Genomic DNA, 16,500 nt, shown 5'->3' with positions numbered 1-16,500 from the left:
TGAAAACTCGAGAGAAAGTTCTGGAAGAGACTGAACGCAGCAGAAGTCGAAGGAGGCTGGTTATCTGCTGAACAGTGCGAAGCGAACAGGACACATTTGTTAGGTAAGGGAGGAATTATTAAAATGGATTAATGTTTGAATTTGAATTTTAGGAAAGCTTCTGCTAGTTCCTGGTGCCAGTACTTACATACTGGTAGAGCTAAAAAAATGTGAATGTTGTCCAAGTTACAAGAAAGTATAACTCGTGCATTATATATATTCATTAGACGAAGTGAAATTTTTCACGGAATTATTTGTGCTTCTTCTGTTGATTGCAGCTTATAGCTATGTTCAGGTATATGCACTAAATACCTGGTTGAGTATTTTGGCCTACTTTTGCATGAATTGCTGCATCAGTGTGGTGTTTAATCTCCATGTGGCACAGCTGAAGTGTTATGGATGCCCAGGTTGTATAAGCAATTGCAGGCCCATACATAAATGATCATATTCGTCCTCACGATCCGCTAGCTGTACACCCCATAAGCTGGTCGTCAAAAAAATGTGTCTGTAGGCAGCCTAGGCTCCGAGATCTGTACACAAAAACAATCGACCACAACAGTGCTACCAACTACTAAAAAACAAAATAGTGTTCTAACCAAACACTGATGAGAAGAACATGAACATACTTTTCTTAAGATATACATTTCTGTATTACAAATCCTTGTTTTTATTGGTTCTATGTGATATTTTTATTTTCTGAGATACTGAATTTGGAGTTTTGATTGTCTTTAAGCAGCAAACCATGAAAATTTTATTTAATATTTCACTTTATGTGTAATGGATCAATGTAATATACAAGTTTTCACTTTTTACCTTGAATTATTGAAATTTATGAACTTTTTGACTATATTAAAAAGAATGACATAATGACAATTATGTTTCAGGGAGGACATTGGTATTTGGCTACATGCTTGGTTCAGAATGAGCTGTGTAAGCAGTAGTCTCTCATACACAAGCAGGCACGCACACAACTGGTGTCTCACACATACACATGCAACAAGCAGGGGTGTCATACAGTTGAAACCAGATTGTAACATGTTTGTGGGTTGGAAAGGAAGAGGATGGGGTCGACTTGACTGTTGACGATCGTTTATTTGCACAGTTCACTCTTTCTCTACACACGGTGTCAACGACACCAACTATATACACAATTATCTAAATAACTTTCACAGTCTTGAGGCTTCTCCTTCAGCAATGGGTTCTCGTCAGCAGTCCTTCTCTCTCTCATACACTCCTGTTTCTCCTGGCATTATATACGCTCTCCACGCCAATTACTGAAACGAGACACAGGTGTTGGTTATTTGCATTTAACCCACTCAATCACCATTTGTCTCCCGACTCTCTCTCCCGCTGGAGACTTCACTAAACCACGCCCCCCTTGCCACATACCCCCATCGTCCCAACTCAGGCCGGGGAGCCATCCGGCCTGAAGTGACACCCCCCCCCCCCCAATTCTCGAGAGGAAGTCAGCAACACCCATCTGAACACCCGGCCTGTGGAATACCTTGAACTTAAAGGGCTGTACAGCTAGATACCAAAAAGTGATCTGCATGTTGGTATCCTTCATGTGGTGGAGCCACTGCAGAGGAGCTTGGTCCGAACAGAGGGTGAATTCCCATCCCAGGAGATGGGGAGAGACTGCACAAGATGGCTGCCGTGTAGTGAGTGAGTGCTGAGAGCTCTAGTCTGCTGGCTCAACCATTTCTTTAATAAGGATGTTGTAACTTATATTTCCACTTAAAAAAAAAAAAAAAAAAAAACATTTTTTTTTGGTGCTAATGATTTGTGGTGAAACAAGAAAGAACTAAAACTGCTTCAAGCCTCAACCCTATGAGCTGTGTGATTTCACCCTTCCTCTTGTGTGAGTTGAAATGTGGCTGGCATTACAATGGGTGAAACAATTACTCTTCAAAGTATTTTTGATATGATGCAGCAAATGAAGCTCGACATGATTTCACACATTGACTCTAAAATAGACTCACTTCGACCCAGCCTGGAGAAAATAGATGACTCACTTCATATGCTTGGAGATCAGGTCAATGAGATTCAGTTGAGAGTTAGCGCAAACGAAGATAACATAGCTGATCTGGTCAAACGTGTAAAGGTGCTCGAAAAGGAAAATACTGACCTTAAAGCATGGACTGAAGACGCCGAGAACCGAAGCAGACGTTCTAATCTACGATTTATCGGCATACCTGAGAAGGCAGAGGCCAAAGATCTCCTCGGCTTCATGAGTCATCTGATTCCACAGCTCCTAGGTGAAACAAATTTCTCCGTTCCTCCTATGATTGAGCGTTGTCATCGCATCGGAATCATGGATAACGTTAAAGCCAAGGGTCCCAGGCCTATTTTGGTAAAGTTTCAGCATTTCCAAGATAAGTTAAAGATAATGAAACTAGCCAGAGACAAGAAGGACCTCCTTCAGTACAAAGTAAGGGCTGTGAATAAAGAGGGCTCCTTGAAAGAAGTTCGAGTCCATATTTACCCGGACTTCTCCGCTGGAGTAGTCCAGAGACGCCGAGAATTTAATACTGTGAAGAAAAAGTTCCGTGATCGGGACATTGAATATGGACTGATCTTTCCTTCCACGCTGAGAGTCACCCACGCTGGTAAGAAGCACTTCTTTCATACTCCTGGCGAAGCGGAGAAATTCCTTGATGTAATTTCTTCTATTAACTCCTCCATTGACTCTGATATGGCAGCAGACTGATGGCTGGTGACTTTTGGAACTCTTCTGTTATTCATATCATATGTTTAATCTTGTCGTTGATAGAATCACTGTGCTGGCGACTGCTGCCTTATTTTTGCTTTCTTTCCGGCAATATTTGTTTATGTGTGATGGCAGCTGCCTTACTATTGTTTGCCGTATAGCATAACACAAGTGTCGTAAAATGGCTTAACAAAAAAGATGGGTAATCGAAATTTTTTTTGAGTCAATTTTCATACCCAGAGTAAACTGGGTAGTATGGAAGCCAAAAAATAATTTGTTTAGAATAATTATTTAATTGCCTACTTTTGGGGTTATGAAGCTAATAAAATTATGAACCATATTATTAGCTTATTTTTGCTTGCTTGTTTTTGGATGACTTCATAAAGGTTTTTTTTTATTAAATTTTTTTGTATTTTTTTATTTTATTTTTTTACTGTTATTAGGTTTGGACCTTTTATCTTGATATGCTCGCATTATGCTGAGCCATGCAGACTGAGTTGTGAATTTAGTTATTTATTTTTTATTTTTTATTATTACTTATTTGGATAGAGCGGTATGTGCTGGTTCCTATGCCGTATGCACTTTCCTGTCTGGTCTATGTGTGAGTGCGTGTGTGTTTGTGTCTGTTGCTCTCCTTCTGCCTCTCTCTCCACCCATTTCACTTGTTATATACCACAATTTGCGATGATGCTCTGTGTGCATTTTCACTGCCTGATTATACACATAGGCCTACTTATTCAGTTATTTTTTGATGAATTGTGCTAAAGGGATGTATGTTATTCACTTGAACATTAGGAGTTTGCCACCGAAATTGGATTTATTGAGAGCCTGGCTTACCTATAATAAACCCCATGTAATTACTCTATCTGAAACATGGCTAAACAGCAATATTTCTGATGACGAAATCAAACTTGACAATTATGTTGTATTTAGGAACGATAGAGGTTCAAGAGGTGGGGGCCTCTTAACATATATATCATCTAATCTGACTGCAGAACTTGTTCTTCCGAATGAGAATCCCCGACATTTTGAAGGCCTTTTCGTTAAAATTATTTTTCATGAAAATAAACGTTTAATCATTGGAAATATTTATAAACCTCCATCTGCACCAGCAGAAACTACTGATTGTATTTTGTCTACCATTAATTCTTTAGATGATAACTGTGAATTGATCATATTAGGTGACTTCAACTCTAATTGGCTTGACCGCTCCTCGCAAAAAGATCGTAATCTCTTTAACAGTATAAATCTAACTCAACTCATAACTGAACCTACTAGAGTCTGTCCTAGTTCCTCATCTTTGCTTGACTGGATTTTAGTCTCCCATCCTGACAGAATTTTACAATCTGGGGTTCTACCTGATTCTTTTAGTGACCACTCTATGGTTTTTTGTTTTTGGAAAATCAAAGTACCTCGTCTTCCTCCTAAATTGATTAAAGTAAGACAATTCAATAAAATTAATCCTGTACTTTTCATACAGGATATATTAAACATAAACTGGGAGAGATTTAAATTAATTCCATTTGTGGAAGATGCTTGGAGTTTTTTTTATTACGAGTTTTTCGAGATTATCAACAAGCATGCTCCTTGTATATCAATTAAGGTCAAGGGTCGACATTTACCTTGGATCAAGGGTGATCTCATATATTTATTCAAACAAAGGGACAAGGCCTGGAAACAATACCGCAACACAAAGGACTCTAATGATTGGAATGCATATAAGGAGTTGAGGAACAAATGTAAAACCAAGACAAGAAATGCTAAAGCAAATTACTATAAGGATCACCTATTAACTGATTTTAAGAACCCGAAGAAATTTTGGAAGAGAATTAATGATATTACCAAAAAATCCACAAAAAGCTCTGCTATGCATATTAGAATAAATAATCAAACTGTGAGTGAACCCTTATTAATTGCAGAGGCATTCAGCCAGCACTTTTCTACAATTGGCAGCTCTCTGTCTGGCTACACGAGCGTTGGTCTTAAATCGACTCAGAATAGGTGTGGCGGCTCATTTTGTTTTAAAACGATCTTTCCAGTCGATGTTCAGCGGGTTATTGATAGTCTAAACTCTGGATGCAGTGCTGGTCCAGATGGTCTGGAACTTAAGTTCTTTAAACTTGCCTCTCATGTTTTGTCATTTCCATTGGCTGACTTATTTAATTTATCTTTCGCAACCTGTGAAACACCCAAATCATGGAAAAGTGCTAGACTAATCCCTCTTCATAAAGGAGGAGACACATCAGATACTAATAACTATAGACCAATTTCTATTATCAATAGTATAGCAAAAATATTCGAAAAACTAATATTTAATCAATTATCTACATATCTTATAGATCATAATATATTATCTCCACACCAATCAGGCTTTCGACCCTGCCATTCAACTACTACCGCTCTTTTAAAATTTACTAATGACATACTGTCCGCAGCTGACAGCAATATGCTTACGGGTGCTATTTTTATAGATCTTTCAAAAGCATTTGATATGGTTGATCACTATCTTCTTTTAGATAAAATGTATGCTATTGGTTTTTTGCTATTGGTTGGACGTCCTAAGCTTCTCTTAGGACGTCCAACACCCCATGGGGGCTGACGTCCATAGAGGAGCTTGAAGGGGGAAAACCCAGTTGAGGCTTGTGGAACCTCTCGCACAGCGAACAACAGGGGCTCTAACTATTTATCCCAATTTTTGACATCTTCTTGTATGAGTTTACGAATCATGGATTTAAGCGTGTGATTAATACGTTTGACCAGGCCGTCAGTCTGTGGGTGATAGACACTGGTACAAATCGATTTAATGTCCAATAATTCATAAAGTTTGCGTAAAGTACATGACATGAACGCCGTGCCTTGATTCATGAGGATTTCTTTCGGAATCCCCACTCAGGAGATTAAACGAAACAGTGCGTCTGGATATCGTGTTGCATAGTCCACTATGACTAATGCAAAATGATGTCCCACTGCTTCAGGATATTGTGTTGCATAGTCCACTATGACTAATGCAAAACTATGTCCCCTTGCTGATCGCTCTAATGGCCAGATGAAGTCCATACCAATTCTCTCGAAGGGGACCTGCATTAATGGGAGGGGGTGCAAAGGCGCTTTTGGGGTGGCCGGTGGATTTACCAAGTGACATTCAGGACAGGACGCGCACCACCTGCGCACATTCTCATGAATGCCCGGTCAAAAAAAATGGGTCATGAGGCGATTCAGTGTCGTTGCCTTCCTTAAGGGACCTGCCATTGGGTTAGAGTGAGCTGCCTAGAAAAGCATTTCCCTGCGGCTCCTTGGAACTAACACTGGGTTCTATCTTCTTTTGTTTGAGCATCTTGGGTCACTCGATAGAGAGAGAAAGGTAGATGGAACAGGTTTGCCGACCCCTTGCGGCAGGAGGCCCAGAGCTGTTGGGCCATCGCAAAGAGCCAACTGGATTCACCCAGGTCCAGGGAGAGGAAGCACTGGCGATGTTGCTCAGGGCTCCGGCCGACCCCCTGAATGATGGCCCTCTTGAGATCGTCGAAGACCAGGAGGTTCTGTACCGGGAGTTGCTGTGTGGCCATGTGAGACTTGCCTGACAGTAACGGAATTAAGCGCACTGGCCATTGATCAAGGGGCCAACTGCAGGATTCCGCTGACTTTTCGAATATTTCAAGGAATGCTTCCGGGTCATCCTGAGGACCCATCTTATGTAAAGGCAGGTGGGTGGGCACAACAGGCTGCCCGGTGGCTTGCTGAACGCTCTATTCAGAATCTAATGTTTCACTGAAGCGCACGGCTTGAATACGCCAACACAACAGAAGACAACGCAGCCAGACTGTTCTTTAAGTTTTTATTATTTTACTGTTTGCTTCACGATGAGAGGAATAAGACATAATTAACCCCGAAAAGATGTGATGTGGTTGAGGATTTGAGATTTGGATTTCCTTAGAAAAAAAAGAAGGAAGCACTTTATTTAGCAGAGGTCATAAACATGATCAAGTCTATTTTTATTTATTTATATACTTGTACTAGTTTTCACATAACGTGTAAACATTTTACTAGTTAGATTTTTTCCAATGACTTTTTCCAATTTATAATTCCTGACTAAATGTATAATCAAGTGAAATATTATGAAGTTTCAATATTAATATACAATAATATACAATTCAAAAGCTTGATGTAAATAATATAAAATTAACAAATAAATGCAACTGTAACAAATGTAACACAATGCTGTTCTTTCAATTTATTCCCCCTAAAAAAACTGAAAAAATATTCTCAGCTCTTTTCAACATTAATAATAATAACAATAATGATAATAATAATAATAACAATAAATGCTTTTTTGTAGAAAATAAGATTGTTAAAAGGATTTCTGAAGGATTGTGTGACTGGAGTAATGATGCAAAAAATTAAGTTTGAAAGTCAGCTATGATTGTTCCTAACTGCACTCCCAAGTGGATATTAAATTATGTTGTGGGATAATTAAATATATTCTAAATAAACTACAAACATAAAATTATATAGATTTATTTTGTCCTCACATTCTTTCTTGTAACTCCTTCCTCTCAGTTGCACAGATGACTGAATAGCTCATTATGCAGCTCATTATGCAGCTCATTATGCAGCTCATTATGCAGGTCTTTGTCTTCTCAGGTGTAAATCACAATGATATTCATGATAGTTGACGCTTACTCGCATATGACTTTTACCAACAAAAAGTGCCTTAGAAAATGTAAAACAATTTTTTTCTGTAAGTGAGTAAACAAGATGATTTTCATATAATTTAGAAAGAAAAAGTTTAGGCTACAAGCTCCAGTTCTCAAAAATCCCGGGAACCAATGTTCTGTATGTGTTTCATTGTCTTATTCAAGTGATTTAACATTTTATGTTTTTCACTAACCATGCATAACATTTTATTTTCTCAAAAACACAATCATGTACATACATGCTGCTCACATATTATTATAGCCCAGTATGTGCTGATTACAGTGAGACTAGACTTTAGCCATTTAGATGTTTATAAGAAACTGAAAAAAAAGTACAAATGTCAGGGCATGACAAATCTTCTCCTGGCCCCAAAAATACCCTTAGACTCCAGAGGGTTAACCGTAACTGCTGTAGCAATGCTATTTGGACTGACATATGTGCTAAACCTTGAGTATCCAAAAGAACTAAAATTCAGTTTTCAGAAAGTTTTAATGGAACTTGAAACAAGGAAAATGACCCCCAGAATATGTCGCCTCTGCACTCTGCTGCGTAGTCAATGACTGACTGACAGCCTCCATTTTAGTGCTTTGATGAACACACACACAAACACACAGGATGGCAGAAATGCTTTCACCCCAGTCTCAACTACATTGTATTAGTAGTTCAGTAGTTGTTTGTTGTTTACTGGATGTGGCAATATCTATGTTTTGTATTTGATTTGCATTTATTTCTTCTGCCAAATATTCCTGAAAGAAGCAGACCAATAGTTTTTAGGTATTTGTTCTCATTTCTTATTCTTGTTCTTATTATTCTTATATGATATATTCACATTTTAATACTGCTATATATGAAATTCAACTTGAAATGAACTGATCACTTGACCTCTCTCAGAATTACATTTGTATTTGTGAAACAATGTTTGTTTTGCCAAAAAGTCTAATCTTAAATCATTGATTTTCATACGTTTGATCTGACTCATTAAAAAAAAAATTGGCTTTTATATAACTTGCAACGAATACATATTTCAGATTGAAGAAAATTCAATTTAGATCAAGTCTCTTGAAAACCTTTTTTAAGCCAATTTAAAATATTGATTTACACCAAATTTAGAAAAGAGTTTGCATGAAATGCAGACAATTAGTTTGAACTGAATGGTTTCTGAACATTAGGTCAATGTAAAATCTTTATTGTGAATGATTACTTCAATTTTATTAAGTTAATCCAATGTTTCATATTTTACAGTGTAGCATACTGAATAGGCTTACGCTTTTGTCCAAATAAAAAGACAATTTAAATGTTTAATGATCATAAAACAGTAATTCTAAATTATACAGGTGCTGGTCATATAATTAGAATATCATCAAAAAGTTGATTTATTTCACTAATTCCATTCAAAAAGTAAAACTTGTATATTATATTCATTCCTTACATACAGACTGATATATTTCAAATGTTTATTTATTTTAATTTTGATGTTTATAACTGACAAGTAAGGAAAATCCCATATTCAGAAAATTAAAATATTGTGAAAAGGTTCAATATTGAAGACACCTGGTGCCACACTCTATTCAGCTAATTAACTCAAAACACCTGCAAAGCCTTTAAATGATCTCTCAGTCTAGTTCTGTAGGATACACAATCATGGGGAAGACTGCTGACTTGACATCTGTCCAAAAGATGACCACTGGCACCTTGCACAAGGAGGGCAAGACACAAAAGGTCATTGCAAAAGAGGCTGGCTGTTCACAGAGCTCTGTGTCCAAGCACATTAATAGAGAGGCGAAGGGAAGGAAAAGATGTGGTGGAAAAAAGTGTACAAGCAATAGGGATAACTGCACCCTGGAGAAGATTGTGAAACAAAACCCATTCAAAAATGTGGGGAAGATTAATACTTTGGGTTCCAAAAGGACTGGACTGCTGCTGAGTGGTCCAAAGTTATGTTCTCTGATGAAAGTAAATTTAGCATTTCCTTTGGATATCAGGGTCCCAGAGTCTGGAGGAAGAGAGGAGAGGCACACAATCCACGTTGCTTGAGGTCCAGTGTGAAGTTTCCACAGTCAGTGATGTTTTGGGCTGCCATGTTCATCTGCTGGTGTTGGTCCACTCTGTTTTCTGAGGTCAAAGGTCAACACAGCCGTATACCAGGAAGTTTTAGGCACTTCATGCTTTCTGCTGCTGACCCACTTTATTGAGATGCAGATTTCATTTTCCAACAGGACTTGGCCCCAGCATACAGTGCCAAAGCTACCAGTACCTGGTTTAAGGACCATGGTATCCCTGTTCTTAATTGGCCAGCAAACTCGCCTGACCTTAACCCCATAGAAAATCTATGGTGTATTGTGAAGAGGAAGATGTGATATGCCAGACCCAAGAATGCAGAAGAGTTGAAGGCCACTATCAGAGCAACCTGGGCTCTCAAAACACCTGAGCAGTGCCACAGACTGATCGACTCCATGCCATGCCGCATTGCTGCTGTAATTCAGGCAAAAGGAGCCCCAACTAAGTATTGAGTGCTGTACATGCTCATACTTAGTTTTTATACTTTTTAGTTGGCCAAGATTTCTAAAAATCCTTTCTTTGTATTGGTCTTAAGAAATATTCTAATTTTCTGATACTGAATTTGGGATTTTCCTTAGTTGTCAGTTATAATCATCAAAATTAAAAGAAATCAACATTTGAAATATATCAGTCAGTGTGTAATGAATAAATATAATATACAAGTTTCATTATGCTAATGCAATTAATGAAATAAATCAACTTTTAAATGATATTCTAATTATTTGACCTAATTAATATCTTTTAGAGATTATATGCTCTGCAGTCATGTGATATGTGGCTTAAAAATATTTATTTGATATTTTTAGAGTCGTGGCCTAGTGGTTAGAGAGTTTGACTCCTAACCCTAGGGTTGTGGGTTTGAATCTTGGGCTGGCAATACCACGACTTAGGTGCCCTTGAGCAAGGCATCGAGCCCCAAACTGCTCCCCGGGCACCACAGCATAAATGGCTGCCCACTGCTCTGGGTGTGTGTTCACAGTGTGTGTGTGTGTGTGTGTGTGTGTGTGTGTGTGTGTGTGTTCACTGCTCTTTGTGTGTGCACTTTGGATGGGTTAAATGCAGAGCATGAATTCTGAGTATGGGTCACCACCATACTTGGCTGAATGTCACATCACTTTCATATAGGATAAAGCTATAGTTTAACATAACTATTAAATTTCTGAATAAAGAGCATATACATAATAGCATTACAGTCTGGATTGAGTTACACACAAGACATTAGTATCACTAGTAATATACTGTATTAGTATACTGTAGATTTAGCATTTAAGACAGAATATTCACTGACATCAAGATAAGTGCCTGTAGACCACATCCTACCAGTAGACACACCATTAACCAGGGTTAAGGGTTCTTCAAAACTTAAAGCATCCGTCTCAAAAGAGGGGGTGAAAAAAATGACCATTTGTAATTAAGAAAAGCAACAAAAAAAAGTCAAGGTATTTGGACTTGTAAGTCACATGTCAATGTACTAGATTAGAAAATGGGAAATGGGACAGTCTTGTGCACTTACTTCCTTTCCCATTAAATTGATAATGCAGGCAATGTGTTTAATTATTTCCTTTTGTTAAATTGTTTCTCTCTTAACATCATAAAAGGCAGACTGAGAATTGAAGCCACAATCCAAGCAGTTACACAGGACAGTCGTGCGATGAACAAGCTGCGATGATTCTGAGCCCAAACCGCTGTGATCACCTGAGTAAACCGATCCAGACTAATCAAGCTCAGTGTGAAAACGCTAATATGGTGATGAACATAATGAAGGGGAGAATCTTGCATATGGTGTATCCATATGGACAGTAATCAAGATGAGATCTTTGTGCCACATAGTAAAGAGTGGAAAGGCAGCACAAGAGGTCAGCCATCGCTAGATTGAGAAACCCTACTGTATTAACAGTCATCTTCATCTTCAGTCCAGCAACATACATGACAAATGCATTTCCAGGAACACAGAGGATCAAGGTCAGGTAGAAGAAGATCAGATTCGGACTGGACTAGTTTCACAGGGGGACGTTAGAGAAATTTCTGTCTGTCTTTTTCTCACACAATCTCTGTAAAAATTCCAGAGCAAAATACCTACTGTTTTTCGTCAAACTCAGTAGTCCTCAGTGAAATCTAATCCCGTCTGAATTCAAATGTCTGTGATTGCCGAAAATGTTTTTTCCAAAACATTTTTTCTTGTGTGCTTTGGTCAATGTGAACAACCATACAATCTCTCGCTGTCGCACCAGTGGTCGCATTTCTGCTTTTTGCGCATCTATAAGGGATGTAGATGTGTTTGGTACACTGCGAACAAATACAAAAAAAAAATGAAATCAACAAGAAGAGCCAAATCACGTAAACTGTTAAGGCTGGCTACTGTAATATCAGTCTCAGATAAGATTACTTAAATTTCTGCACTTAATTACATAATGTGAAAATTATATAAGTTAAAACTTTTTATTCCAGTGGGTTTATTATAAGAACCCAGTTCTATAAAATAATGATGATAAATGTATGTTTACTTTTTTTTTTTACACTAGTTAAATTTTTTTTTAAATGTTTACAAAACACTAAATACGTTAGGACATTTAAGTGCTTAAATTTCAAAGTTCTTAATTTCAAAATACATTTGATCAAATTACATAAATTGTGTTCAATGGCAGTTTAAGTTATATTCCTGAAGTGTACCATTGATCGGTCATATGACCATACGCAATCCACACATTCTGAACACGTGATCTTCTGCAATGCCCACATGTAAAACACAGACACTCCTACCTCGGTAATAAACATGAAGATGTTAGTCCCGTCCGAATCCGTACATGAAATCACAGAGGTTGATAAGAATTGTAACTCAAACGTCGTTTGGAAAACTAGTCCCATCCGAATAGGGCTATAGAATTCCTCACGGTTTCATTAAAACAACATTGATAATCAATTCCCCTTGTCAAGTCCATCTGGTTCATTCTCTATTATTGAAGAGTCCAGATTATCCTGCTTATATCATACATTGGCAATGTAAATGTTCTAAATCATATTTAAAATGATGTGTCAGATGTGTTATTTATACATATCAGATTAATTAATTACTATTGTAGGCAAATTTGAATTATGATACACACCCAACCAGCAATGACATGTGGGGCCCAGATGAGGGCTTCATGGGCGGCAAATGTGGGCCCCATTATGGGTTTGCACCCGGGATCCACATTGGGACAAGACGTACTAAAAGTGGGACCTGTAAGGGTACTGCATGGGTCTTAATTTGGCAATTCATGTCAGACCCATTTGGGCCCCACCTGCTCAAATGGGTCTAAAGTGGGTTTGCACCCAGGATCCAGCCGTGGATGCCCAGGTGGGCTTTAAAAGGGATCTATAAGGGTGTTATGTGGGATCTTAACCGGGCAATTCATGACAGACCCATTTGGGCCCCACCTGCCTAAAGGGTGTTTAAAGTTGGCTTGCACCAGGATTCAACCGTGAATGCCTCTATGGGCTTAAAGTGGACTCTGTAAGGATCTTATGTGGGTCCTAAATGGGCAATTCATGCAAAGGCCTATCTAAGCCCAACCATGCCAAATGGTTTAAGGAAACAATCTAAGAAAAACTAAAAACGAAGAATGAATATAAGTCCAAGATAAATACAAGACACTTGACGCTTTGAACTGCAAGAAATATATTAAATTGAACAACAAAAATTATATTTAAAAAACAATTTAAATGTCACAACATACCGGTAAACAAATAAAAAATATATACAAAAAAAATCTCTGAAAAAAAAACATCTCTCCAAAAAATACATTAATACACTCATGGCGTCTGTGTGGTGGGCACTCCTTTTTCCGGCCATCCCCACTCAGCCCATAAATATGCCAGGACCCATATATGTGTGTTCCCAGTTCAAACCCATGCCCACTTAGTTCATAAAAATTCTATGCAGGACCCATATATGCATTCCCAGTTCAAACCCATGCCCACTTGGACCATAAATATGCCATTCAAAACCCATATATTTGTTCCCAGATCAAACCCATGCCCACTTGGACCATAAATATGCCATTCAAAACCCATATATTTGTTCCCAGATCAAACCCATGCCCACTTGGACCATAAATATGCCATTCAAAACCCATATATTTGTTCCCAGATCAAACCCATGCCCACTTGGCCCATGCCTGTCCCTTATGGAGCCCATGTAATCACCGCATATGGGCTTCCTATGTGGGACTCATACTACAAAACCTACATGGGACCCGCTGATTTCACCAAGCCAAAGCCCATGGCCACACAGTAACCATGGAACCTGTACTTAACCCATCTGGGCCCCACATGTCATTGCTGGCTGGGCAGGTGCAACCATTAAATGCTACTTTTAGTAGAAAGTATATAAAAAAAGAATCTGTAGAACAGTAAAATAACTATCTAAATAATCATAACTCACATCTGTCTGTGATGATTCACATTTATTCAGTTCACAGTAGAATGTTCTAGTGCAGAACGTTTTATTCTCTCATGCTAAATACTTCTAATCACTTCATGTCAGAGGTTTCACCAACACTCAGTTGAGTTGGGAAACATTATGGTCAACTCTACGTAAAGATGGTTAAGTCTTGTGATATGACTCATAGGTTTGATTCCCAGTGAATGCATGAATTAAAAAAGAAAACATGTATAACTTGAATGTAATTTAAATAGCTTTGGATAAAAGTGTTTGCCAAATACATGTATTTACTACATCTAAGAAATAGCAATTTAATATGTAAAAAAAAATGCAGGAATATAGACAACCATAGTGCTTTGCACAAGACTTTGTTGCAATAAATTGTCAGCTGAAATGTGAAATTCATTCTGTGGTCATGTTATGGATTATGAAAGAAGTTTTTAACAATGTGAGTTAGTGGAATGGTGAAATTCAAAGGTCTAAATCCAAACTTTTCTGAAGTGGTGGATGTCCAATTTCATTTAAAAAAAGTTAATTAGTCTACATGGGACTCACAACTTTTCGTGCATTTAATGTCAACACCGTGTCACAAGTCTGTCACGGTTAGGATGGCCATACGTCCGGATTTTGGCCGGAAAGTCTAGATTTTAAGCCCCCTGTCCGTTGTTACACCAAATTCTGTGACCATCGTATTCTGTGACCCTATAGGCGCTGTTGTCACTGTTTGGCTTGAACTCAGTCACACAGCAGAATTGGGAATGCAAACAGCTTACAGGTTTATGGCGCATGTGCACATTGAATGAGTGCTTCTATACAATCTCCATTCAAGTCAATTTGCAACCTCTATTCTATAGCCTATCCAGGAAAGAAGCTTATTCTAATATGAATAAGCTGTTACATTAAATGATTCTGATTTATTTGTTCATTTTCTATTTTAATAAAAAAAGCCTTGTGTTATGTAAGCTAATGTAGATACTCTTGAATGTATTTGAATATGTTGAATATGTATTTGAATATGAAAATGTTTGTTTAGAAATGTTTGTTATTCATCAGACTTATTTAACCAATTAAAAATTTAATGAGAATGAACACACTCCTGTTGTTTGCAGAGTAGCATATCTTTGCATTTTGTATGCAAACAATGTTCATGAAGCTGACGTCAGGCTACTGATGTTTTTATAGTGGTCATCAGAATATGTGACCCCATTGTTATGTACAGTATTTCCCATCAGGTAAATTCCTGACACAACAATCAAACCATTTCAGGTAAACTTATCTTTCCATGTACCTTTTTTTGGGTGTGTGTGGGTTCTACCACAAATGTAAAATAAATGTACAAACATTATATGTTTAATCTATATACATACTCTACATAAGAATGCAACCAATTCTTTAATTTGCAATGAAATGCTTTATTTTTCAAACAATGTGAGCTTATATCAGGTTAACAGTACCTTTAACTATACAAAAACTTAAACACTAATAATGTAAAGGCAGGGTATTGACACGCTGCACAGCTATAGAGCTTCATGGGGTCAGGCTCTTGTACACATGTGGTACCACTGGTAAAGGGGGTGGTCTCGCTATCATCCATCGTGATAACTTCTGTATCAAGCAACTTGACTTTCATGACACCAATACATTTGAGTACATGGTTTTGAAGGCTGACTCTCTCATAATTATTTTGCTCTATCTACCTCCTAAGGTCCTGTCTAACTTCTTTTCTGAACTCAGTGAACTGTTGACCCTTGCCTGCTCATTGTCATTTCCCATTCTACTGCTTGGTGACTTTAATATTCATGTTGGTGCTGTTTGCTCTAACACCAGCCAGTTACTTTCTATTTTTGAATGTTTTAATCTAATTCAGCATGTTAATTTTCCTACTCATACCCGTGGTCATACCCTTGATTTGATTTGTACATCAAGGGCCAATATCTCTTCCATCACTTCTACTGACACTGGTATTTCTGATCATAAATTTCTTGATTTTAGCTTCAGCCTGCCTATGCATACGAATTGTTCTACAAACTGTCATATGTTACCGCAATCTCAAAGCTGTTGATACTGCATTATTTTGTACCTCCGTTTCCTCTTCTAATCTCTCTGATGTCTTTGATATCTCCTCACCCCCACTGATACTATCTAACTATAACTCCATAATCTCGGATATCTTAGATAAGCATGCTCCCTGTCAAGACCAGAAGTGTTCCTTCAACACATTCTTCTCCTTGGTACACTCCTGAGCTCCGTCTAAAGGCCACTGGTAGACGGCTTGAGCGTTACTACAGGAAAACTGGCCTGACTGTTCACCATTTGGCATTTACAGAACATATCAAGAAATACAAATCGGCCCTGAACCTGGCTCGTTCCAGTTTTGTATCTGCTACAATTAATAAATCAAGCAACAGGCCAAAAGCATTATTCAACACAATAAATAAACTTACCAAACCTCCATCTCATGTTGCTCTAGCTTCTGATGAACTTTGCACTTCATTCTTGGCTCACATGCTAGAAAAGACAGATGCCGTAAACCAGTGCCTCTTTAATGATGCCACACAGTAAAAACAGAAGTGTT

General features: G+C 38.0%; 1 protein-coding gene across 1 annotated transcript in view; it reads left to right on the top strand.

Moving 5' to 3' along the window:
* The window catches only part of LOC132127037 (C3a anaphylatoxin chemotactic receptor-like), a 123,666-nt gene that overhangs the window by 59,262 nt on the left and 47,904 nt on the right, over positions 1–16,500 (top strand). The gene's annotated exons all lie outside the window — the stretch shown is intronic.

Source organism: Carassius carassius, chromosome 45 (assembly GCF_963082965.1).
Source record: "Carassius carassius chromosome 45, fCarCar2.1, whole genome shotgun sequence".
Classification (NCBI taxonomy): Eukaryota; Metazoa; Chordata; class Actinopteri; order Cypriniformes; family Cyprinidae; genus Carassius; species Carassius carassius.
The sequence above is the reverse complement of the archived record's forward strand: the minus strand, read 5'-3'. Positions and strand labels throughout refer to the sequence as shown.